Source organism: Chionomys nivalis, chromosome 23 (assembly GCF_950005125.1).
Source record: "Chionomys nivalis chromosome 23, mChiNiv1.1, whole genome shotgun sequence".
NCBI lineage: Eukaryota > Metazoa > Chordata > Mammalia > Rodentia > Cricetidae > Chionomys > Chionomys nivalis.
The window spans coordinates 1,019,395-1,043,065 of NC_080108.1; the positions used below are offsets into that span (position 1 = coordinate 1,019,395).

The 23,671-nt window shown below is 53.9% G+C and overlaps 1 protein-coding gene across 4 annotated transcripts in view; it reads right to left on the reverse strand.

Annotated features, from left to right (window-relative positions):
- Positions 1 to 23,314, reverse strand: part of Gdpd5 (glycerophosphodiester phosphodiesterase domain containing 5) — an 80,196-nt gene extending 56,882 nt beyond the window's left edge. For 3 of the 4 annotated variants that reach the window (XM_057756382.1, XM_057756384.1, XM_057756380.1), the window contains exon 1: positions 22,614 to 23,314. The gene's annotated coding sequence lies outside the window, so the exon portion shown is untranslated. Of the gene's footprint in view, positions 1 to 1,164; positions 1,228 to 22,613 lie in introns of those variants that run through there. The other variant, XM_057756381.1, reaches the window with a different exon arrangement.
- Positions 23,315 to 23,671: the final 357 nt, after the last annotated feature.

Below are 23,671 nucleotides of genomic sequence, written 5' to 3' on the forward strand. Positions count from 1 at the left end.
CCCCAGCCCCACAACCCATGATCTTTTGAAACAAACTTTGCAATACAGAGCTGCACAAACATCACTGTTGGCAGGAGACATTGGCCACACTTGGTATGGAGGCACAGAGATGGCGCAGGGAACCCATGCGGTCCCCAAAAGTTGTTATTAGAGATCCAAGTCCATGCCCCAGCCTGGAGCTCTTTCCACCATGCCTCTCGGTTCTACAGGGAAGAGGAAGTGTGACAGACCCACACTGAGGTACCTCACCTCGGTTAGCGGCTACCAGAAAAGAAGATGCAGAGGCTACCCCCATCTCTTCTCTTCCCACTGGTTCCTGTGCCCACCAGGCAAGCCAAGATACAACAAATAGTCTCACACCTGAAGTGAACCAAGAGGTTTCATTTCCTGTCTCTGGCTGAGTTGTTAGCTTAGTCTCTGGTCACCCAGTGAGGGTCCAGGCTAAGGGTGACCTGTCCAGGCCTGGGACCACCAGCCCCACCTTGACTTCGCAGCAAGGGGCAGCAAGGGACAGCAAGAGTCAGTGAGTCACTAGAAGGAAGGTCTGGGCCCCAAACAGGAAGTGGCTCTTCAATCTGAAACCTCCTGCAGGATCGAAGCAGGGGGAGACGCTGATGGCCTAAAGGAAGTTGCTGGAACACCAACACCTGTTAAGATTTCACTCAAACTTCTACTGCCCTAACCAACACACCGCTCTGGCCCAGGGCAAACCTGTCTCCTGTTCCTGAAGAACAAAAGGTGTGTCCGTCCAGATGCCTGCCCGACATCTGCTGAGAGGAATACGTGTTGCTGGGGTGTTTGTGTGTGTGTGTGTTCTTCCTTTTGCATTTATTAGTGGGGTTCACAGGAAACGCAAATGGTACCCAAGGAACCCCTTACAATAGTTAACAATTCCTGCAACAGGAAATGAGATCCTCACTCTTTTAAAAACTATGCTTATTTATTTTGTGTATTTATTTTCTTTTGTGCATGTGACAGTGTAAATGCAGCACTCAGAGGACCACTTGTGGGCGTCAATTCCTGTCTCCCACATGTGGGTCCCAGGGGTTACACGTATGCACCACCATGCTTGGTCTATTTATTAGTTTCTAGGATGTTAGACATTAAACCTAGAGTCTTGCGCTTGCTAGGCAAGCAATCTCCCACTGAGACATACCCCCGTACCTTATCATTTGTTTCTTTATATTTTGAGGCAGGGACTTGCTAGATCTCTCAGGCATTCATCGATCATGTGATCTTGGTGCTTCAGTCTCTTACGGCGTTGAGCCTGCATGACCTGGCCAGATTAAGTATCTTAATTTAAAAACTAATACTAATTGGGATATATATTGTTTAATTTGAATAAATTTATAAAGATAACGTCTGCAAGGATAGAATAAATTTTCTTGTATTTGCATTTACTCTAGTTTACATTTATGACAGAAATAAATTCAAACTTTACACAATGTGCACAGGAATGTGGCCCTGAGGGCAGAGACAAAGCCTTTGCACCCACGCTGGGCCAGCGCTGTGCCCCTGAGCCACACCCCCAGGGCTCAAACCCCCGCGCCCTTTGCGAGATAATTGCATCTTGTTTTTAATTCTTTAGATCATTGCTGCCAACAGAACACAAATATTATGAAGATCTTGCTGAAGTGAAGACTAATATGTTTTATGAAACAAATGAAAATGAAATGTAATTCTCACTAGGCCCTCAACAAAACGCCCAACACACAGAGGCGTTAGCGACGTGTAAACACTCTCACTGGCAGAGAGATGGCTCAGGGGGTAAAGCGCTTGCTGGGCAATTGCAAGGACCTGAGTTTGAATCCTCAGAACCTGCATAAAGCCAGGCACCGCTTTATGTTTAATCACAAGACTCCTGCGGTGAGATAGGCTCACAGGCCGAAGCTGGTGTATACAACACCCAACAACAAAGAGACTGTGTCTCAAGCAAGATGGAAGGTGAGGGGTGAGCCCCAAGGTTGTCCCCCAACCTACACACACACACACACACACACACACACACACACACGGAAAATAAAGGAATACGACACTCAATATTTTAAGTCATAAAACTGCCTCTTTACATGTGTAGACAGTTCCGTTCCTACAAGGAAGACAGGCTTGCCATGGTGGAAAGGCCGAGCTGACACCAGCACACACCGTTTCGCTCTGCTGCAAAAGGAATCCTACTGGCAGCAGGAGATCTTGGAACAGGCGAGGTCACTTGGATTTGTACTCTGACTCCCACGCCTGAGAGGCCCACCACCCATTTCCAGAGCTTTCTTGGGTGCCCCGTGGACCGAGAGCACGGACTGGAGGAGCTGTGATTATAATGGAGATGGATTTTGTGTGAAGGTGGTGGGCTGAGGGCAGGGAGGGAGACGTCTTCTTGCGGCGCGGGGGTGGGGGTGTCAAAGCTGTCCCCCAGTCCCTAGCACAGGGCAGAGTCCGTGCAGGAATCAGTAGACTTGTTCTGGCCGCACCGCACTGCCCCAGCTCAGCTCCTCGCACTGTTTCTAGGAGTCTAGACCACCACCCTAAGTCTAACCTTGATCCCCTTGGGGCCTGAGGGTTTTCCAAGATTCAGGGCAGGTCTCAGCTTTGCCTCAAAATGAACGTGAAGTTCAGTGGTAGGGTGACAGACAGCAGGACCAGACCCAGATGATCATAAAGTCTCCTACAGAGCAGGTCTTTTGCAATACCCGTGAGACAAGTTGACAAGGACAGAGTGTGTGCGTGTGTGTTGGGGAGGGTGAGAGCGAGGTGCACATGGTTCCATCTGTCCTTACTTCCCAGACTGGGCCAGAGCAGAGCTGAGGAAGCGCAGTGAACTGGCCATAGAGCTAGAAGTAAGCCTTGACCCTCCCACCTCTATCCTTCTGCTGTGTGATCACAGGCCAGTCACCTCATGTCTCTGGGCATCACCGTGACCAACAGTGATTTACTGGGTACCATACTAAAATCAGCAAACTTTAGAGGAACATCTGTCCAAGTCTGGTTAGGAACCTGAGGCACTTAAGTTCAGAGAAGGAAAAGAATTTGGTCAAGGTCACACAGCAGGTAATAGAATCTGACTGGACCAGAACCCAAGCCCAAGTCTTCAGGACTAGACTCCCAGAGACCTGAGTCAGGAGGCAAAACTGTGGCGAAATCGCCTGTGATGTCAGAGGATAGGATAGGCAGGGTGGACACCGTTGAGACCAACCAGAGGTAGTCAGACTCAGCTGGGTCAGAACAGCGTGGTAGGACTGAGCAGTGAATTCCCCAGGGAGGAAAAGCCAAGTGCAATGGAAGATGGACCAGTCAAGATCCTCCCTCCATGACCCTGACCTAGGCCAGCGTCCTTCAGTTCACAGATGCCCTCTGGGCCGGAAGGAAGTGCCACAGCCTGGCAAGTGGCAGACTCCCTGTTGCCAGTCCTCTGGGGGCACAGGGGCACCTAGAAGCTGTGTTCAAGGAGACCCAGGCTGGAGGAGCACCAGGTGTGGCGATGTCTCTGCTGACTGTGTGATCCCTGGGATTTCTTCCTGCACCCTGCCTACAACCTGTCACTCATGGAGCGGGGTTCTGGGCAGTCAGCGCTCCTTAGGCCTTATCTCCTAATCCTGTCAAATCTCAAGCCACTGCCAGGCTCCACCACCTTCCAGGAACCCTTTACTTTCAGAGGACACACTGAACCAAGTCATCCTCCAGATGGCAAGCACCTGACTTTGGGGTCCCAAATTCCCTGGGACTGCTAGAATTCCTGGACCCCAGGGCACCCCCATCCTCCAACACAGACAGCCCTCTACCAACAATATTCTTTGCCCCTGGAGTGTGATCACTGGGGCACAGCTGTCACTGTCTCCCAATCGCCCGCTGGACTGAGCCGGAGCCCGTGCACGGGGCTGGCTAAGGTCACCTCTCACCTCTCTTCCTTAGCAGTTTAATTCCTGAAAACCATTCTCACACAGCTCCTGCAACTGGGCCATGTGACCTCAGACACCCAGAGGTCCGTGCCATTGCCGGTGTGGGGGAACTGAAAGCACAGAGACCCCCATCAACCAGGCAATAAAACACAAACTCGATCTGAGCTCTTCCCAAATGAAAGCCCTGGCCTTGTCCCCTCTGCTCCTTTCTGCCTACTGCTTCCATCATCTGTGGACGGTCCCGGGAAAATGACTCAGTCCTCAGACTCCTAGCTGGCTCTGACCCTGTTTTTTTGGTCAATCCTTGTGAACCAGGGCGGGTCTGACATTCTGGGAATGCAGGGAGACTTCAAACCAACTCCATGAAAACAAGTTGTAAAAACATTGGCCACCGCTCAAAGCGCTCGCTCGGATGATAGGTTTGGTCAGGGTTGAACAAGTTCACCAGGAGGGAACCCACAGCAGGAAAGACACAGGCTAGACTCAAAGGAAGAACTTCCCAGTAATTGAGACCTGGGATCAGGGCTGGGTCTGGGCGTGGTCTCTTTGCAAACAGGCAAATCAGCATTCTGACCCTCCAGGACCTTCTAGTCTGAAACATCCATGAGGCAATCCCTCAAGCACTGAGCAGGCCAGCCTCACACAATCCCAGGCTCCACTCCTGACCTGTGCCTGCTCCGGGAGACTCCTGATCCTCTCCCAGCCTGCTGGGTGCTGCTCTACAGACCCAAAGGCAGATGGGGGCTGGGAGGTGGGCAGCACTTTGGACAGGATGCCCCTATAATCCCTCATAGGCTTCTATGTCCCACAGTTACCCGTATGGAAAGAGCGCCTCCTCAGGCACTCCCCAACCCTGTTCCTGAAGACACAATAAGTCCTTAGTGTGCCTGGACCCCCTGCAGACAGGCTCCTTTGAGCCGGGAATACACAGACCTGAGTGTCCCAGGCAATCACATCCAAACCCAGCCTGCTTGTCTTTCTCCTTCCAGAAACTTCTGGAAGAGTCGTCCACGCTCCTGTTACCACTTCCTCCCTCTGTCCCATAGAGTTCACCAGCAGCTTCCTGGCAGGACACCTCTTCGTCCTTGGCTAACACTGGCCTGACCCTCCTGGAAAGGCTTCAAACCGTTTGCTCCCAGCCCTTACTTCTCTCCCCTGTGCAGCCTGGCTGCTCACTCCATGCCCATTGTTTCTGCTCTTAGATCTTGAGCTCAACCACTGGGACCTTGACATACCAGGACTTATCTTAGGATGAGTAGCCTCTGTCTTGCACCCCCACCACAGTGCACACCACAGTGGACAAGCAGGAACTCATTACTCTCCCTTAGCCCTGTCCCCCTCATCCCTCATTTCAAGGGCCTCCATCTCCTGACTCCCAGTGAGATGAGAATCACCCTCCCACTCCCTCTGCCTTGGATCCCTTAACCTGTAATGCAGGAGGCCCTGCACCTCTGTTCCCACCCCTTCCCAGCTGTGTTCTTTAGAGTCATGGCTCAGTTCCTCCTGCAGGAAGCTCTGGTTGCCCCACAGGCTTCAGAATGCCTTCAGCTGTTTGCAGCATCACCCAAATGAAGCTCCATGTCAAAGACTCAGGCTGGCTCTGCCAGCAGTCAGCTGTGTCTGCGCTGACCCACAGTCCCCAGGGCAAGGGCATAAGCCGCCCTCTGCACCTCCAGGAGCTCTTTCTGAGTCACCTCACTTTATTGCTGCTTTCTAGAACTTTCGCAAGTGCTTAGAGAACACGGAGTGTGCCCCTTAATACGCATGCACCGCCACACACAAACATAGATACATACAGGCAAAAATGCACAAGGCGTGCATGCATGTGAATGCACACAGCCAGGAGACACACTGGCACCAGCATATAGGCTTCTGGAGCACAGAGACAAGCCTACGGGACATGAACATCCTGGGGACAGAAAGGAACCTGGATCATGGATCCACCAGTTCAGGGGAGCAGTGGATCCGACCAGTCCTGGTGGGCCACCTGATCTGCCTGAACCCCAAAGGGATGCAGGGGACAGAGCAGGCTACCAGGTGACTTTGGCCCCACCAGGCCTTCTGCCAAAGCAGGACTCATTCCCTACCGTGGAGCCAAACTGAACAGAGTAAGCCATGGGGTCTGGTCTATTGGAAGGAGGAGAGAACCCAGGACACAAGTCACACTCAAAGCTGATGTAGATGACAGGAACTGCCCCCTGCAACCCCAGCACCTCCCAAATCCCCCTGAGTACACAAGTAGCCTCCACACCGTGGCACTGCAGGTCCTCACACCTTACTCTGCACCTACAGATCAAAGATAAATGTCGTGTGCAATGCTTTTCTCAGCCAGGCCTCAATTCACCTTTCTAGTTCCGCCCTCCGCACCGCAGGGAGCCCCGCCACCTGGAGCTGTGTCCTTCTCCAGGGACACCCCTTAGCTCTGGATTCCCCTTGGGTGGAATCTGTGTCTATAGTCTCTACTTGACAAACTCCTATAGATCCCTCAACAGCCACACAGGCAGCACCTCTGTCCCCAGGGCAAGCTTCAGTAGTGGCAGCCAGGTCCTGCAGCCAGCGCATCATGAGTAAATTGCATATGGTCACAATCACACTTGGCTATATATAGCTCCTCCAGCTTATACGCGATGCCTAGGCATTGTTCTAGGCATTTCCTGTTTTGACTCATGTAGCCCTCACAGACAGGGGCAGATTGGATTACCAGAGACATCTGCAGCAGCACTGCCCATCCCCCAACGATCCCCTTTGGTGTCACTCTGGTCTTCCCGTGCAGAACTGAGATTCCGTGTATCTATGTTCAAGGGTGGGAGAACCTGAAAGTTGGCTTAGGGGACACTCGGAACTCCCCGAGGCCATGTCTTCTCTTGTGAGCGTGCTCCTGCAGGAACTCTGAATCACTCTGTAGTTGCCTAGGTTGCGTATGAACCATCACACTCTGGGAGGGCTCAACCAGGCATTAAGTTTGTTTGTAGACAGGGTCTAATGGTAATAGCCCTGGCTAGTCCCGAACTCATTAGGTAGACCAGGCTGGAGGGGAAAGCAAGGAGCTGGTGCTTTGGTCTCATGGCCCTGCCCCAAGCAGCCTCTGCCTGGTTTGTGGAAGAGACTCCAAGAACCAAAAGGGTTTCGCTTAATTCAGACTCAACTGGCCTACGTGCATGGACCTGCTTGCTATGTGCATGACAGGGCCACAATCCCCAACTCCAGCCCAGCCATTTCTCCAGTTCCACACAGGATGCCAAAACTAGAAAAGACTCAAACATATAGCAAAGCGTGATTTCCTATAATCATAAGGATAAGCTCTTCTCTCCCTGGAGCTGTCTAGAAGACACTGCCTCTGGCCCCTTCCCTGATTCTTAGCAACCGGTCCTCCAGCAGCACAGGGTGGGTAAGACACTGGTTCCCAGCCATGACTCTGTTAGGCCACATCAGGACCCATACCAAGGATCCTCACTATGGCCACTGGGTGGGTTAGATGAAGCCAGGGCACCCGGCTGGCACACAGTAGGCACTCAGTAACAGCCACTACCCTCAGCTCTCCGCTTTCAGACAAAAAGCCATCTTATTGATCGGTTTGTTCCACCCAAAGGCTGGTTTGTTTGTATATTTGAATGGTCCCAGAAGACATCTCCCCCCCCCCCCCCCCGGGACACTAGGAGATGGAAGCCCAGGGGAGAGGGGTTGGGAGAAGCCATACTCCACAGAAAAAGGAAAAAAATGTCATCCTCCGGGACCAGGCTGGGAAACTCTTGTCAGCTGCCCCTCCACCCAGGAGAGCCCAGGGAGGGGCCCACATGCCACTTAATAAGGTCTCTGGAGCCTGGGGGAGGCTGATGCTTAGAGCACATCCAGCTTTCTATTAGTCAAACAGAACCCGGTCGGTGCCTGGCCCGCACTGCCCAGAAGAACCTGGCAAACCCATGTGACCACTCACAGCAGCCCTAAAGCCCGAATTGAGCCAGGCCACTGGAGGGCCTCAAGGTGGCCCAGGACCCCAAGGAAGGATGGACTACCTTGGCTGGTTGCAGGTTTGGATTCTATGACTGGCTAAGGCCAGTTCCAAGTAATGATTTCATAGAACCAAAGCTCTAAGGTCCCGTGAATCAAGTCAGTATTTTCAAGATCTGGGGATAGAAAAATCTATGGTTGTAGAAGATCAAGGGTCTCAGAGGGCTATAAAGACAGGCCCTCTTGCCATACGCCATACCTGCCCTTTCCCCAGCCAGCCACGAAGGCAGAGGCTGTCGGTGCCTCCCTGATTCTGAGCCCTCAAGCAGCACAGCATAGCTGGTAGACACCACTCCCTCCAGTCACCCAACCTGTCCACGAGTCCTAGATGTCCCTCACCCTCCAGCACTAGACACTGCTGGACAGGGTCACCATGTCCGTCCTGCTCCTGTAAAGCCCGCAGCCCAATCACCACCAGCAGTGACCTGTCGCAGCCACAAAGCGGAGAAACGGGGTAAGAGCCTTTAGGGATCCTCTGCCTTTAGGGATCATAGTTTCTCCACATTGCTTTGCTTTTGCTGACAACTTCTGGTACCATCTCTTCAAACACCCTGTTTTGGATATTAAAACAGGGGCAGAAAGAGGAAGATCGGCTGCCTAAAGTCACATAGGACCAGCAGAATCCTCCCTGGGTTAGGGGTCGCCAGTGGACACACCTTCGGGCTGCTGCCCACCACTGACCCTTCTCTGAGCCCTTCCTTTCCATCTACCCCAAACTGGGGCTCCCGGGACACGGCTGTCTTCTGTTCCCTGAGTCCCCAACACTTTAAGGTCATCTGAGGGACAAGCTGAGAAGCAGGGGGTGGGACAGTGAGTAGGACCACAGCCTCATGCCCAAGGCTGGCTGCTGAACACACATGTGGTCTGTTGAGGACTGACCCTGAAACATGTAGGGAACACTTGTCAGGCACACACAGCAGCTACTTAGCCAGCTGCTCCATCAAAGGAAGCAAATGAGGCTCACACCACCCATCTTTCACGGTCTGGCTGTCATGAGAGCAAGAAAGCCAGTCTGAGCTGCTGGAGCCCCTGGGCTGTACTTGGGGCTGTGTCCCCAGGGCCTCACAATTCAGAAGTAGCTTCTGCTTTTCCTTCAATGCAGCATGCACTCCTTAGATCACCTGAGCCCGAAGGGTTGCCTGGCTCCCCTAAAAGTGCCAGGCGCCGGGTGATTTGGAGTGACAGGTGCTAGCATACTTCCGCTGCTGCTCCTTCCTGGGCCCTGTGGAAATGGTCTCTGTTTTCGCTGAGGGAGACCACGGATCAAGTATCTAAAGTTCTCTCTTTCTTTGCTGAGGCCTGGAATTGGCTCTTCCTTCCCAATGCACCCTGCTTGCTTTGACCTCAGCCCGGCCTATGAGATCAAGCTGCTTCAGCAACCCTTTTCAATCAAGGTCAGAAAGGTCAGCTGTGAATCCAAGGGTGCACAGGCGTGAGTGTGGAACCCCAAACCGAGTCCACTACTCACCTGCTCTAAGTCAGAAAGGAGGTGAGTTGGGGGGGGGTGTGATTCAGTGCTAGTGTGCTATCCTAGTATGCACAAGGTCTTGAATGCATAAGCCCCTGATTCTATACACAGGAGAGAGAGAGAGAGAGAGAGAGAGAGAGCGAGAGCTGCAGACTGTCTTTTCTCTGTAACTAGCTTACGTTACATTGCTACGCTATTACATCCCTTCAGCTGCTGCCACCCCTAGGCCTCTCCCACCCACCAACCCAAGCGTAGAAAACATCTGGACTGTCTCTGGGACAGCCTTGCCAGCTGTCTGTTCTCCACTCTGCTCTTATGGGGCCAGGACACCATCTGGGAGCTGTAGGGCATAGAGGCAAGAGGAGGGACCCTCAGGATTGAGGAGGATGGGAAGCTTTCTAGAGCCAGCCCTTGAGACCCCATCCTGGCCAGAGTTGCTCTGACCAAGCACCCTATGGTGCCAGGCTGCTGGTGCCTGGAATGGATGCCCTGGACTCTGATGAAATGACATCCGTTGCCCTACTGATACCTCCTTAAAACCAGTAGGGAAAGGGAGGCGGGTGTTAGAGTGGCATGTGCCAGTATACCTGGTTATATACACTGCTGGGGATGGAGCCCAGGGATTTCTCGGCAAGCACTCCACCCACTGAGCCACGCCCCCAGCCCCTAATTCGGTTTATAATATGTATTCATGCTATCTCCCTAGATCAGCACGAATGCCTTGTATGGGAGTTATTGATAGTCTCATCCAGCAGAGGACAAAGCTAAACATGGCAGACTGTGGAGTCTTCCAGAGTTCCTACACTGTCAGCTGCAAGCACTAACCCTCATTTCAGCCTGGCTCAACTCACCCCTCCAGCTCCACCCTGCTCCGCTGTGAGATCTGGGGTCACAGCAGAGCGATCAGTGAGGTGACCATGGCTACCGACCGCTGAGGCAAGGTAAAAAGAGAAGAGCAGTTCACTGGCAAAAGGTCGCCAACCCAACCCAGGGGCCTCTGATTCCTCCCAGCTGGGGTAACCAGGAGGCCCTCAAGAAGAGGAAAAGCAGGCATGCCCAGAACTCCATTTAGCCTTGCCTAACCGCACTAAGAGGACCCGAGGCTCACAGAGAAGAACCTGCTTAAAAATCCAGCCGGTCCACCCATGCCAACTGGGCACTAGCCAAGCGCTGGGGACACTGGGATGACTGTGACTTGGCCCTGGCCCCCAGGGCACTCCTGGTCAGCTAAGCATCCACTCAGCTGGTATTTTGACATTCCTTATCTACCCAGCAACCTCTCCAGTGGTTTCCTCTGCTCCCATTGTCCAAAGAGCAAGCATCCCCATACACTGCTACCTCTACGTAGATCTCTGATCCAGTTCTTTCTCCGCTGAGACTGCTGAACCCCACCCCGCCCCACCCCACCTCCCGTACGGCACCTCACTACAACGCCAAGTCCAGGCCAATGGGTCAGGAGGCAGCGTCCTGTGCTCTCCGCCCTCCCTCCTCTTCTAGGCCTCACGCACTCCATTTGACTCCTCAGACTTCCTACAGCAGCTGAGAATCTCCGCCTAGGGTAACTGGTCCTCAGGAGCTCATAACTGACGCTAACAGGGCCTAGGTGCAGCTCCACCGCACAGAGCAAATGTGTCACCCGCCCACCCACCACCACGACCTGGAACAATTAAAAACTTGCTTCTTCCTTTTAAGGCTTGTATGTGTCTTTCTTTAAAAACCCCTAGTGGGCTGGGAAATGAAATGGAAGATTCTTAGTCAGACGTGTCTTGGCATTTCCTAGGGCTGGCTGTGCGCCTGGCCCGCAGTTGGTGCCTGAGACAGGTCTGATTGGTGCACGAAGAATCAACACATCTCTACCTTCCACGTGCCCTACAGCCTGAAGCTCTGCTATTACAGCCAAGCCTGTCCTGCACCGGTGTCCTCAAGATATCTCTGGAACACAAACAGTTCTAAGCCGAGAAACAAACTTCTTCCTGGGCAAGGCAGCCTGGTGACAACTTGCCAGGTTCCAGGCCTCCAGACAAACTTGGGAGCTTGGCATGATAAGGTGCATCTAAAATCACACTTAGAAGGGGCACACAGGACGGACGTATGGACGGGTGGGCAGGCGGCCTGAAGTTCAAAGCCGCCCTGATTAAATGAGACCCTGTCTCAAAAACAAAGCACAACACAGAATGTCACAAGTTTGAGAAAGGCTAACCGTACACCCCTACCTGCTTGTAACACAGAAAAAGCCCTTAGAAGGTTCCAAGTTATATGATATATGAGATGCTATGGTTCTCCAGAGCACAGTTGGGGATTAATTCAAGTCCCTTGCAGGACAAAGTGAGTGTGTGTGTATGTGTGTGTGTGTGTGTTAGAGGATGCTCTGAGGCTGGTCTCCAGGAAAGGCCACACTGGATTCACCATTTAATAGAGGCAGATAGTTCAACCTCTGCCCCTACCACCAATTCTTGGTGACAGACAGAAAAGAAGGCGAGACCACAGAATCTGCAAAGAGAGTACAGAGGAAGGGAACAGTCAAGGGCGGCCGGGAGATGTGAGCTAAGCTGCAGGGCAGGGACTTCGCCTGCTGGACCAGGCATGCATTGTCCGCAGAGGAGGTGTCCAGATTCCTCCTAGACTATCGTGGAGATTCAGGGTGGTGAGGCAGAGGCAGAAATCCGGCGCCAGCATTCACTCTGTGCACCATGACTTCCCTGTCTTCTGCCAGAAGGGTGTGGTCATGCTAGCCACTGCAGAAATCCTTCACCAGGATGGATGGAGTTCTCAGCCAGGACCAGGGCACCAGCAGCTGGCTAGGAAGGAAGGAAGGAAGGAAGGAAGGAAGGAAGGAAGGAAGGAAGGAAGGAAGGAAGGAAGGAAGGAAGAGGAAGGAAGGAAGGAAGGAAGGAAGGAAGGAAGGAAGGAAGGAAGGAAGGCAGGCAAATAAGACCAGCCAATTAGAAAAGACGCTCAGACAAGCACGAGAGGAGAAGGAAGGAGGGCTGGGATGCAGGAAGAAGTCTGTGGACAGCAGTATGGAGGGATGGGGAGACTGGGGCCAGAACATAGTCAGAGCTGCAGGCGTAGCTAGAGCAGGCACTCAGCAAAGCAGGTAAGTTCTGCAAGGCCCATCCATGCAGGAAAAGAGCCATCTCCCCACTCCAGGCCTCTGCCCCAAACAACGCAAATGGTTTTTCAGGTATGATGAGGAGAGAAAGGAAGCCTTTGGGCATGACACGTGCCTCCACTGCCTGGAAGACAGCTTCCTGCACCTACACCATTTGGCATACTCAATGCACGAGGCATTTAAAAAATATCTACTATGTTCCAGGCAAGTGCTGCTTGGCACTGTGGACAAGAGGCCGCAGCAGGCACCAGCGCTACACATGGAAGAGTCTGAGTAAATGATGCAGCAGTTCACTTGAGGGTAAAAGCAAGGTTTCATGGGAAAAACAAATACCCCCCCACACACACATGCACACTCACTCACCACATACACACAGACTGGAAGCCTGGATAAACAAACCACATCACGGAGTGACCTCAGACGGTCACCTTGCTTCGACTCTCCGTCCTCTCATCTGTAAAGTGAGGCTGACGGTAAAAACCACAAAATTGCATCAGGCACAGGCTGAGCATTCCCTCACTCAACTCGTAGAGCCGGCACAGGGTCTCTAGCTGTGTGTGGGGAGATGAGGAACCTGAGATCCACCAGAAGGTGGGAGTCCTGGGTGGGCCCGCTTCTAGAACCTACCCTCGTTGCCTTCCTAACAAATGTTCCTCGCAGACTGTGGGGGAACTCAGAGACATTGCAATAGCAATGCTTTGCAAGGACACATTGGTGTGTGTCCAAGGCAACAGGAAGGAATCTTGAGTACCCTGTGATACCAAAATGTGTAAGTTCCCAAGGCTTGTAGAACTGGCAGGGTCCAGAATGCCCAGGGGGAGTAATCCATCCTCCCGAGGCTTACTCTCCTTGCCCATTGCCCACAGAGCAGAGTTCTGCCTGATGCCAGCTCTCCCACATGGGGCCAGCTTTACCTACAACCACCTGCCTATCCTGTATTCCACCCCTGTCCATCATCTGGAGGGTCCTGCTTGGTCTGGGTGTCAGAGGGGACTCTCCACGGTCCCTACCCAGCCCCCTAGCAGGTTGTGGGATCTCTAGCCAGTCCTTGTACCAGCCTCGCTGAACCTCTCTCTGGTTTCCCACTTGCAGAGATGGAAGAGATAGTAGGGTGGTTGGTTCTACAGAGGGGAAAGTGCTCAAGCCAGCCAGAGGCGCTGTACAGTTAGCTGGGTAGGTAGGTCCAAGAACACCAAGAGACCATTGTCTGGTCCGAGGAGGGAGACATCACCTCACCCATCAGGAATCACCAACTGACCATAAGTAAGCTCACCACCTCTGGGAGCCTCAGCCTGAATGATGAATTATTCAGCTCCTCCATCACCAGCCACGAGTAAGAGCCCTTGCCTACTTTACTCTCGGGTTGTCTGGGGCCCAACAATAAGAAAAAGACCATGAAGCTAATTGTACATCTTCGCTAGGGAGATCTGGGTTCCGAATGCAGAAATCCTCTAGGAAAGAGGTTTAGTAGCCTTAAGCCCCACGGCAGGACAGCAGGCCACCAGCATGCAGGCCTCTGGCTCAGGCCAGGGCTCTCTCCTCTGCCCTAGAACCACACAGTTTGGGATGTGAGTATTTAGGACAATTCACATACATACCTACCCTCCATCCTGGGCAGAAGGCTCTGCTAGCGAGGGCTGGGACCCTGCACTCTAGGATGGAAACTGGCTGTCCCTTTGCTCCGTTCCCCACCTCTCTGCTGGGAGCATGAGGGTGGAGGAGGGGCTCAGTCCGCCTCTAACAGTCCCCAGAGAAGATGAAAGGGATTCCAGCTATGGAACAATGGACTTCAGTGAGATGCCAGAAAGAACTTCCTGGAGAGGCAGTAAGGATGGTACAGAGGAGAGCAGGGTGAGGGTGGCTATAGAATTCCTGTGAAACTAAGATGCTGTCCTACCCATTACGTCACTGTATCTTCGAACAGCGTGGACAGTGTCGCCAGGCTCACGGGTGTCAGCTAAGGCTCAGACAAGCTCAGCGGCTGAAATGAGGACAGACTGTGGGACGTTACAGGTGGCACGCGGAGGTTCTCTCTCCACAGGACTCTGCTCTGAGCATTGAGACACCGCCCCGCCACTGAAGCCCAGGTGTGAGCTGTGGGGGAAGAAGCGGCAGGTGCTCCTCAGGGGCTAACTGCAAGGGTTCTGTGTCCTAGGCCTGTGCAGTTATGCTCTGCAGACACCATCAGCATCTTGTGGGACCTCCTAGCATCATGCCAAGTGCTCAGTCCTGTCTCCTGTACTGTCCCTTTGCCAGGCACCTCCCAAGTTCAGAATCCTTCCCATCATGCCGCCTGTTTCCTGCTTAGACGTAGTCCCACGTGCTCCCCACATCCCCCATTACCAATGGCGACTTTCTACCATAGCTTGTGGGTTCTGTATTCCCTTACTGGCCTTCAGGAGACCCGAGCTCAGGGTAGCAAGGCCTGAAAAAGCATCAGAGACTAGTGGTGGCAGCTGTCATCTCTAGGAAACATTGAACACGGCCACCACAGGGCTGGCTTTGAGCTGGCTTGCAGCGGGCCCTATGCACCCACCACTAGTGTCTTCATGGACTTTGCCCACTGGGAGATAAGGTAAGGCCTCATCAGAGGCTACATTCATCCTGACTTGCTGGGGGAGGTGGAGATGGAGAGGAGATAGCTCCAGAACCCTGTCTTTGAGAGGAGTATATCAGCCCATGTGTTTTGGCATGGGGCCCCCAGCTTGCTACACCAGCTGACTGAGCATGACTCCTCAACAGGCTCATCCACACAGGAAAACTCTGCTCAAAGATGAAATGACTTGCCCGTTGTCACCTTGCAGTAAGTGACAAAGCTGAGACTCAAGGTGCAAGTTTCTGTGCCTCTAACCCCTCCGGCTTCAGCCTCCACTACATACAATAGTCATCGGACCCAACTGGCTGGAGATACAGGGGTTGACTTCAGGGGGCCCAACTGCTGGTGAGGGGCTTGCACAGAGGCCTCCGACGTCCCCCAGACACCCTCCCCTTGCTGGAAAACAAAACACCCCTCTGACATTCTCCAGTTCTTCCAGGTGGGACCAGGGCCTCGTGGGCGGGGCCGCCGGGTATCCGGGTTGGAAAACAAGCAGATTCGCACAAGGCTCCATTGTCACAGGGAGCCTGACGCTTTGACCATTAAAACAAAACCAAGCAAATGGAGTGCTGACTATCACTTACGGGAAAGAGGGACAATAAGAGGCCTGCAGAGATGTCTTGGTGGTTAAGAGCACTGGCTGCTCTTTTAGAGGACCTGGGTTCAATTCCCAACAACCACGTGGCAGCTCACAACTGTCTGTAACTCTGGTTCCAGGGGGACCTGACACCCTCTTTGGCCTCTGATGCACAGACAGGCAAGCAGAGAAAGCACCCATACACATGAGATAAATAAATACAAGACAATGGGAAGAACCCCAAGTCTAAGGACTCACCCTTCCCCCACTCAGCCCGACCCCAGAAACCTGATACAAGCAGGTGGCTGGGACAGTGGATCCAGTGACTGAGTTCAGTGAGGCCTCTGTTGCTTTCCCTGTGACCTTTCACCATGCACTGGTCACATGACATGTCAGGCATGCACATTCCATGCATGGTCTCATCTTAGACAAAGATTATTGCTACCCCCATTCTCCAGATGAGGAAAGCAAGGCTCGAAGCAGACACCAGAGGAGCGAAACTGGTCAGACTGAGGCTCTTCCCGCCTGTCATGTCTCTGCTCAGAGAAGTCCCTGGTCAGCAGTGTGGCCAGGAGCTGCTCCTCCAATGGGCAGGGCTGTGGAATGCTTTGGGCTGCACTTGTAAGCCACAGGCAGGTCTCAGACGCCCCGTACTAAAATGTCCTGAAACTCTGATAACTGAGCCCAGCCCTTGCCTCGGGAGTAGCCCAGGCTTTCTCCGAGTTGCAGAGGGCCAGGAGCTACTGCAGCCACAGCTACCCCAGGAACCTCTTTAGGGAACAAAGGGATTTTAATACTAGAATCCCGTGTTCCAGAGGGCAGAGTGTCTTCAGCCTTCACAGCCAACCCTAGTGAAGACAAGCACAAGGGTGCCCACCCTGACCTCAGGGTTCCTCTGGGTGAGTTTTTTTAGGATTCTTGGAGGGAAGGGGTCCTGACTCCCTTTATGTAGGAAAGAACTTTCTCTTTGAGTCTCTTGACTGGGACGGTGAAATTGTTGAGGGGGGCACTTTTTCTTTTTTTTCTTGAGACAGGGTCTCTCTCCAGAGCCCCAGCTGTGCTGGAACTCACTGTGTAGACCAGATTGGCCTTGAACTCATAGGGATCTGTCTGCCTTTGCCTTCCGCATCCTGGGATAAGAGATGTGGGCCACCATGTCCAGCTAGAGCACTTTTTGCAGAGTCCACTCATTCACAAGGTGGACAGCTACAGAGGGAAAGCCAGGGACCCCACTGTGACTGGCGACTTTGTGAGCCAGAAGATAAAAGAGCTCCAAGCAGGCCTGTGCATTTGGCCCCCAGCCTGGGAAAGGTCAGGCCTTTCAGGCGCGCCAGCGAGCTGCCTATACTTCTTCCCCATCTGCCTTCTGGCCCCCCTACTGTGGATGGAGAGGTGGCAAGGGAGGGAAGGGGGCCAGTCTGCAGAGGCTGGAGGTCCTGGCCACCCTTAGGAAGAAAGACATGAGCCCAGCTCAGAAGCACTGCTTCCAGGAAGCCTTCCCTGATGCTCCGCTAGGCATCCTGGCCCTGACCTCCCTAGTCATTCTGCACTGTCCTTGCTCCTGTGTCCTCCTCTCCTCACCAGCCTGTTCATTCACACCGCGGAGCAACTGCCCTTTGCCTGGGATCCATTCCAACACTCTTCCTGAGCACCTGTTCCCTCTCGGCAACCTGCTTGGCACTGATGACATGAATAACAACAGTTTACCATTCATCGAGTCCTTGCTATGGGCTGGGGCTTTGTGTGTGTGTGTGTGTGCAGGGTGCCAGGCATTAAACCCAGGGCCTTCAGCATATTCAGAAAGTGCTCCACCTCTCAGCCAAACCCCAGGCTGTGCGGGGCCTTTTGAACAATTTATGTGTAGGGTCTATGTCATCCTCACAACAGCCCTGGGAAGGAGGTGATGTAATGAGCCCCATTTTACAGATGAGGTGACCTGCCTCAGCCATGTGAGTGGGATCGACCCAGCCTCAAGAAATCACTTCTCAGCTTAGACTTCTGGCATTCACGTGTTTACCTGTGGTCGGTGTGTTTTCCCCACAGCCCACAGTCTCCAGTGGTGTCACCTGTCGGTGGATGAAGGGTGGGGTAATACTACCTCCCTGTTTTTTTTAAAAAAAAGATTCATACTTGTTCTGTATCTATTAGTGGGATCCCAAAAGGCTTGTCTCAGCTGAACCATTCCTACTGCACAGGGTTTGAGAAGAGCTCGGTCCTACTCCCTGCCCCAACCCCAGCTCAAGGTCCCCCCCAGGCCAACAACTGTCTGCTCATGCTCACACATGAAGCAGCATTTCCCATCTAAACTCACCCAAAAAGCCTCCTCCAGGAAGGCCTCCCTGCCATGCCCTGGATTCAGTTCCTGGACTCTTAGCTAGCTTCTTACGGCATCATTCATTCTTGAAGGCAAAGAGAGCAAGGCAAGGGGATTCACGGGAGGACCTGCCTGTGTGCTAGACCTCAGCAGGTACTCTGTCTGCATCTCACTAGGCTCCACACATACCACTAACACCTCATAGGTAGGAAAACAGATGCCAGAATGGAAAGATTTGTGTCAGGGGCCACTTGCCTCCCCTATTCTAGGACAGCTACGCGTGACAGACACCCTGCAGGGCACTCAGGGGAGGGTTCTGCAGGGTGGCCAGCAGACAGATCCCGTCCCCAGGCTCGTCAGGTGAATGGGGGCCATGGGAAGGCTGGGCTCTACCTGCTTGAGAGGAGTCTCAAGGACTTCTGGGTAGAGAGATCTCCTGGCCTGGAAGGACTCTACCAATCCTCCCCTAACCACAGCAGAACAGTAGGCAAACCATGGCCCACAAAACTCTGGCACCCTACAGGCAGCAAAGCAAGGAGAAGCCGGCTGCCCTGCCAATGACCCCATAGTGGCTGGGCCAGCTGGCCTCTAGTCCTGCCAACCTGGCCTAACCCCGCCAGCTTTCAATCACGGCTAATGACCATGCTGCCTGCAGCCCAGGTCACCACCCTCCTTCAAGTGACCACAGTGCTCCTGGCCCAGAGATCAGCTAGGCTAAAATCACAGCTGCCTGTCCTACCACATCCTTGAGCTCTGTGACCTCTTCCTTCTGCCAGGGTCACGAAGGACACTGCAGAGGACTGGAGACCACGGGTACTGGGACACCAAGCAAGACACAGAGGGGCTGACTCGCTGCCAGCAATATACCCTACCAGCCAGGACAGAGCCCAGGACCAGGGTTCAGTCCAGCACTGCCAGACACTGGCCTAAGAAAGAAGGCTTAAGTGTAGGCTCATCACATAAAAAGAATGCTTTCGAGGTACTGGGTGGAGCTGAGGGCACAGAACGGCTCCTAAAAGTTGTTTAAGTCTCCGTGCAGTGACAGAGAGGATCAAAGATTTCCCACTGAAATAGATGCAGGCCTGACTCCCTGTTCCCTGATGTTTCACTGAGAGAATTTGGACAAGACAAAGCACCTCTCTGAGCGCCAGTCTCTGGGCAAAAACAGACATCCTGCAGGATGACCATGATGGATATTGTATAAAGCGTGTGTCTAGAGTGTGCAGCCCATCCTAAGTAGTGAAGGGTATTACTATTACTAACATCACCATGGTAGAATTATATGTGCATGTGTTTACTAAACTATAGAATATTATTACTTTTATCGGTATGCTATGACATGTTAAACACTTACAGGCAGCACCCCAGAGGGTTGGATGACGTGGGAACATCTGGGGGTGGGATTTGTGACCCAAATTGGGTTGAAGCAGATAGAAGTGAGCAGAGGAGGGGAAGGCATGTGGCCAGATCCCACAAGAAAAAGGGTAGCTTGGTGGTCATGTGTGGTGTGTTAAACAGTAATGAGCCAGAAACCTGAGGCCCCGTTAGCCGCTATGGCTGGCAAAGCCACACCCAAGGCCTGGTCCCCACTTTACAGAGGGGCTCTAAGCAGGGCCTCCACTCCTCTCCCACCAGATTGCTCAGCGCTGGTTCTGAATCACTAACCCATTATTACTGCTCCAGAATTCTCCTCACCCCTCCACCTGCCATGCCATTGCATTCCCTGACACACAGGGGCTGCCCTGCATGTTCACAGTGAAGCACTTCTTTACTGGCTACCATTGCTGCCCCCTGTTTTACTCATGTGACCCTACAGTTGGCCATAATGAATTTGAGAAGTGAGTCTCACTATAATAATTTTGCAGAGGGGAGAAAGAGTGGCCATGTATGGTCAGATGCCTTGGCCTCCAGTCTCACCTTGAACAGGTGGCTGGAGCAGGGTTCCCTGAAGACCTCCCTGGCCACTCTCTCCTATCCTTCCCTCACATCTCTGGAATCTTTGCCCTAAAGCTGGAATCTTAGCCCTACAGCTTGATCCTAGCTCAGCGACCTTAATCCTGACTGTTACCTATAGGTACCTGTCCCCCTCTGAACAGTAGAGCGCTGGGAGGGTAATAGGTCCTTCTCGCTTCATCCTGCTTATCCTTCCTCCTGAACACGTGTGTGCGCACACACACTCACACACACACACACTCACACGCTCAGCATAACCCAGGCTGAGGCAATCTGGAGCCTCTGGCCTCTGGTGGGGCGGAAGCCCGGCAAAGCTATTTCCCTAGCCTGCCTCCCAGCGAGGGGAATGATAAATTATTCACTGAGCCCTGCGCCGAGGGAGGCCAGACAATGGGCCAAAGGGTATGGACACCAGCTCCTGCCCCACAGGAAGCCACAGGAAGTGGGTGTGAGGACTGTTAGACTCCAGAGCCCCTAACCAGTCTCCCCAAACAGATTCTAGGAGGTCTTGTAACTCAGGAAAGATGGCACAGGGAGTCTGGCCTTGCCCAGGGCCTGGTAAAGCCAATCAAAGTCTCCTGGCCTGCAACAGCCACCTGTGTTCTAACCTCAAGCAAGTTTGAGGATTTTCCAGACTTCGTGGTCAAAACTCCAGTTTCCTTTCTCCACAGGGAAGGAAACGGATGGTTGCGCTGTGTGTATCTCTAGCTCAGTTAACCTTGGGGGAAGAGCCATTCCACTCTCACAGAAAAACAAAGGGCTCAGAGGGTGACAAGACTGCCCCATGATCAGAGGCAGGGTATGTCCATCACCACAGCACTGGCCACCAGTCACTTAGCCTCCAGTCTGCCACTTAGTCTAAATGATTTCTACACCCGCTTGGCAGACAATTGACTCTCACATAGTTCCTGCAGCAAACTCACCAGGCCTCGGCCAAAGATTTCACCTCTCTGGGCCTCAGTTTCCCACACAGGGTAGCCCCAAATGACAAGCCCATACTGGGCACGTTCCACAAACGCCTTAGCACTCACCAGTTGTCTGCAGGATCCTCCCCTTATCTGAGCAGGTAACAGTGTTTAGACCCCACTTCACAGGTACCACATCAGAAGGAGGCTCCCCGCAGCCCCCTGCTCTGCCTCACCCGACAGCCTTCCAGCACATGGTGAGATGAGATCACAGGTGTGAAATTAGTTCATCAAAGGAGAAGCTCTGTTTAGATGCAGGGATTATTCTGAGGATTTGGGTCCTCAGGCAGAGGCGGGGGAGGGGGAATCCCATACCCCTTCTTCTCCTTCTAGGCTCCCTGAACCCCTCCAATCCCAGGAACAGGCTTTAAGACCCTGCTCCAGCTCCCAGGGGCTTTCCAAGGTAATTTCCCCAGACTCCAGGGAGCCCAGCGCAACAAAGGTTAAGCAGTCCCAGCCAAGGCCACAGTGCACAGACCAAGGCCAAATGCCTCCCCCCTCCCCACCCAGAACAGGGCCCACAGAGTCTGTACCAAATATTCTATCACAACAGCCCACTCCTACACAGATCCAGAGGCAGTGAGAGGAACTTCTGCCTGGGAATCGAGACACCTGGGCTGTGGCCCCAGACCTGGCAGTCCTAACCATAAGACCTAGAGAAGTTTTCTCCTGGGCCGGAAGGGCCTTGCAGGTTCATCTGAAGCAACAGAGACTGAGGCCAAGCCTTGATCTGAGCCCCAGTCCAATCACACACGCTCACTGCAGCCTCATACATGGTCACCCCAACCTCATAGCAGGGGTGAGGAAACCCAGCCACAAACCCCAGAGGTCTGAGCTGGGAAGAAGAGAGGACCCTTGATGGATGTTTGGAAATCTTTTTCAGGTCATCTTCTGGTTCAACCACTCTGGTTCAACCAGGCTTTAGGGCCTGGGGCAACCCTGCTCCCCCCTCCCCAAGTCTTCATTGTCCCCATTAATAATGTCAAGAAGGGAAGGCGGGTGGGTTCTGAAGGACCTACAACTCCAACTTCCACATGGCTGTGGCTTGGGAACCAACATGGTGAGTCCCTAAAAGATCAGTAACTTGGAGACCCTGGCTCTGGGAGGCCGGTTGTTCCTCCAACCTGCACCCCAGGAAGAGACCTTTCAGAACTGGGAAGCTTCCCACCTCCGCCCTCAATGCTGGGTCACTTTCCCCGGGAGGTGGCATGTCTATAATCCAAGAGTCGCTGGTAAGGAGAAGTACCTCTTCAGTTTCAAGATCAGTGATAGGATTTTAGATGCCCCTGTGGCCCCCACCTTAACAATCTCTGGCTTGCAAGCTACCTATTTCCTTTCTTCTCTCCTCCCTCTTTGCTCTTTAAGCTAGCTCTCTTTATCTTCTCTATTCTCCCCAGTCTAATCCTCCGCACCCGCACCGAAAGCAGAGGTTCTCAGCCCAGTCACGCCTCAGTTTCCCCCTCGGTCCGCGCCCACAGCAACCACAATAGCTTTCATCTCAGGGAGGGGTCGCACGGAGCTGTGGCTAAGGAACGGTTTGTGCAAGGGCGGGGCTCGGACCTGCACACAATGGGCACTCAATAAGTGCAGGTTTCACTCTACTATCTTTTGCGCGCCCTCTCCTAAATAGTTGACTCTCTGCGGATGTCCCCTCCACGCCCTCCACTGACCCGGGCCCTGCCTCTAGGCTCCCGGGACCGCTCCCGCCGCGCATCCGGGGCTCTCACCTGCAACCTCAGCTCGCTGGAGAGTAGGGCAGAAGAAGCCCCTGTGTTCTCTTTGGTGCAGGCACCCCCAAGTCCTTAGCCCAGGGCGGAGGAAGGTGGCAGCTTCGGCTCGCAGCACCAGACCAGGGGTTCAGTCTGACTGTCCTGCCTGCTTGGGACCCCTCACGGTGCGCTGGACCCGGGCGACGCCAGTATAGTTTCAAGTCCAGCAGTCCGGTCCAAGGCAGCTGAAGGCTTGTGTTCTCGCGGAACCAGAGACCGGTGGGCGTCCCAGCTCAGGTCCGGGAGTGGGGCCACCCTGCGCCGACCCGGGGGCGAAGGGAACACGGGTGGAGAAGGGTCGGTATGGTGGGGCCGGGCGCGTCCCGCCTCGGAGCTCCGGATCAAGCAGCTGCAGACCACCGAGCTGGCAAAGTCCAGGCGCGGAACGACGAGCTCGGACCGGCAGGGCAGGGCAGGGCAGGCGGGGCGCCAGCGACCGGAGCACGGCAAAGTCTGCCCAGGTCCCGACACGGCTCGCTCTGCAAATCTGGGCGGACCTAGCCCGGCAGCGGACTCTGGAGCTCCGTGCCGCTGCTCCACTTCCTCCTCTTACCCGCTCCACGCTCGCCGCTTGCTCAGCCCCGCGCCGCAGCCTCTGCCACCGCCGCTGTCACACTAGCCGCCCACCCCCACCCGATCTGCAGACCGAGCCGAGCCGAGCCGAGCTCCGCCGAGACAGCGCCCGAACGCCCGCGAGCCTGGCTCCGCCCTCAGAGGGTGGGCCCAGAAGAGCCCCCGCCCCTAGCCGGGCTGCGGGCAATGGCGGGACGTGTGGGACTCTGCTAGGCGGGTACCCGCGCGGTTGGGCAGCGCGAGCCAATGGAAGAGGGCGGAACTCTGCCGAGCGTGGACTGGTGCGGCTGGAGGAGGACAATGAATGCAGTGGGCAGCTTGGGAGCGGGCCGCCTGGGGGGACCAGGATGGAGGGAGAAGCGCTGGGGCCTGAGTTGACGGCGAGCCGGGAGAGCAAGGCACGGAGGAGGCGAGGTTGGAGCTGGGATGTCCCTGGGTGGTAG